We start from the raw sequence: 3,201 nt of genomic DNA, 5'->3' as shown, positions 1-3,201 counted from the left end.
TGTCTAAGTGAAAGCTACTTTAAATCCTTTACCATAAAAAAAGAAATACTTAACCTGATTAGTTTGGTTAATTTTTTTTAAAGTCTTGCTTTTGAATCCTCAAAAGGTTTTGATTTTGTTGTTGTTGTTGTTGTTGTTAGGTGTCATCTAGTCGGTACCAACTCATAGCAATCCTATGCACAACAGAATGAAACACTGCCCTGTCCTGGGCTAACCTCACAATTGTTGCCATACTTGAGCCCATTGATGCTGCCACTTTGTCTTGATTTCAGCAACAAGTATTTTCTCTGTTTTATAGCTTTCTATGATGTTACATAAATCTATTTACTTATATAAAGAATGTGAATAAATACTAATGACGCCAGGATTCTAAGAAAAAAATTTAATCAGATCCAGTGGCTATTTGAACATCCTACTTACCTCCTGACAGTTATCCCCTTAATCCCAAATGTTATTTTCTTACCAAGTGATAAAAGACATAATAAGCTAGTTATGGTTTTGTGATTAGGATTTGTTTGCTAAGAAAACAAGATAAATAAAGCTTCTTAAAATATTTTTTCTGTCTTCAGTTGTGGGTTTTTGATTTAATAGATATTTAACTGGTAAAAATGAAAGACATTTTGGATCTTTTTATTATAGAAAATGCTTTGAAATACTGTAGGATAGAACTGTTGTTGTTGTGAAGTACGATGGAGTCAGTTCCAACTCACAGCGATGCTGTATAGGGTTTCTGAGGTGCAGCTGATGGATTTGAATTGCCAATCTTGCAGACAGAAGTCCAGAGTTTATTCTACAGCCTCACACCAGGACTCCAGGATAGGACTAGTGTGATATATAAATATGTAGAAACAAAACTGAAAATGATCACATACAGCACTAAAAGAACCCCCGAGTTTGATTATTCTACTGCTTTAAGAATGTGTCTAGGCTCCAACACTAATAAATTGTGAGAGTTTGTCAATTTAATCTCTCTAAACTTTTGCTTGTTATTCTCTAAATTGAAAACAATGATAATAACTCTGAGTCTTATTGTGAGATTTAAATAAAATAACTCATCTAAACTGCTTAAATATGTTAATTTATGTGAATGCTATAAATGAAAGCTATTTTTGCTATTAGAGTATTAAGTAAATTGTTAATTTCTAAGTTTTAGGAACTATCCTAGTAGAACACAAAAATACAGAGGGCCCAGTTTCTTATAATCCATATTTAATTGACTTATAGTAGCTCCCCACACATCTGTCAGTTTGTTTTACTGTGGTGACTGGCATGTTGTAGTGATACAGGAAGTTATGCCACTGGTATTTCAAATACCAGTAAAGTCACCCATGATGGACAGGTTTCATCAGAGACTAAGACATACTGGGGAAAAGGAATACATTGTCCACTTCTGAGAAATTAGCCCCTGCGAACCTTATCAGCATACCATTGTCTCATAAGTGCCGGAAGATGATTGTGAAAAAATATGATTGAGGATACTCAAAATAAAATAAAGTCAACCTTAATGATGTGGAAAGAGCAAAGGTTTTGGCACAACTCAAATGAGAAGAAACCGCTGCAAATATCCATTAATAATTGTAACAACTGAAATGGAACACAGCAAGACAGCTATACTATGCTGGCATAAGATTAACTATGCTGTGAATGACAAATTGAAGAAAAATGACATCACATTCATAGTAAACAGAGCATTTCAAGATGTATCTTGAAGTATAATGTCTTTATGTTTACATAGAAGACCATTTAATATCACTATTATTCAAATTTACACAGCAATTACTAAAGCCAATGATGATGAAATTGAAGCATTTACCAACTTCTACAGTCTGCAGTTGATCAAATGTGTAATCAATTTGCATTTATAATTGCTGATGATTGCAATGCGAAAGTTGGAAACAATGAGAATGGATTATTTATTGGAATACAGCCTTGTTAATAGAATGATGCTGGAGATTTTATGACAGAATTTTGAAAGACCAAGAACTTACTCACTACAAATAACTTTTTTTTTTGACAGCATAAACAATGTCTATACATGTGTACCTCACCAAATGGAATTCACAGGAATTCAACTGAATACATATATGGGATGAGATGAAGGAGCAGCTCAATATGGCCATCCAAACAAGACTAGGGTTCGACTCTAGAACAGATGATGTTGGTGTTGTTGCTGTTAGGTGCCATCGAGTCAGTACCAACTCATAGCAACCCTATGCACAACAGAATGAAACACTGCCTGATACTGAACCAACCTCACAATTGTTGCCACTCTTGAGCCCATTGATTCTGCCACTTTGCCAATTCATCTTGCTGGGGATAAGTTTCTCATATTCAAGTTTAGACTGAAGCTGAAGAAAACTGAAACAAGTCCATGAGATCCAAAATATGACCTTGAGTATATGCCACCTGAATTTAAAGACTCACAAGTACAGATTTACTGCATTGAACACTAATGATTGAAGACCTCAGGAGTTGTGTGATGACATTAAAAACATCATGCACTTCTGGTAATATGGCAGACTAGGCAGATGCACTCAATGAACCTTAGATAGCAAAGATACAATAGACCAAATAAAACAAACACAGATGAAAATCCTGGAATAGGACCCTGAACTTCATAAGAAAGGTTAGAAAAGTAGATTGAGTGCTTGCTAGGAGGAGAAGCTGAGCAGGGATGGTTAGAAAGGGAGACTGACTGGTGATTGGCCAGCCAGATGAGTTCCGACCATCTTGAACCTTTGTTCGCAGCTTTAGCAAGAGCAGGTGACCTGGCAGAAGAGGATCACACAGGGCATTGGAAGGGTGCTGATTAGTTCTCTTTCCTCCCCACCCCCATGCTCTTCTTGTGATTAGAGTGGTTAGCTCCCTCTGTCATCAACTCCCAGCACAGTCTCTGCTTTCTGGGAGTTCACAACCACGTGACTGGGATCCATGACAGGGTGATGCGGAGACTGGCTTTGATGATTAGGTGCACCGCTTTGGTGCCTGGAATCAGCTTAGGACCTACAGAACCAGTAAAGCCACCAGATCAGCATGTAACCAGTCACCCTGCTGCCAGCTGCCCTGTGGTCCTAACAGACACATAATCTAGCTCCATCAAGGAACACTAAGAATGAATTTCAGATAGATACCCTGAACATAGATACCATTGAGGCCAATAGGAAGTCCATTTAGGGTAAGGAACTCTGCTGTCATATCCAT

Source organism: Chrysochloris asiatica, unplaced genomic scaffold, assembly GCF_000296735.1.
Source record: "Chrysochloris asiatica unplaced genomic scaffold, ChrAsi1.0 scaffold00002, whole genome shotgun sequence".
NCBI lineage: Eukaryota > Metazoa > Chordata > Mammalia > Afrosoricida > Chrysochloridae > Chrysochloris > Chrysochloris asiatica.
Note: the sequence above shows the minus strand (reverse complement) of the source record.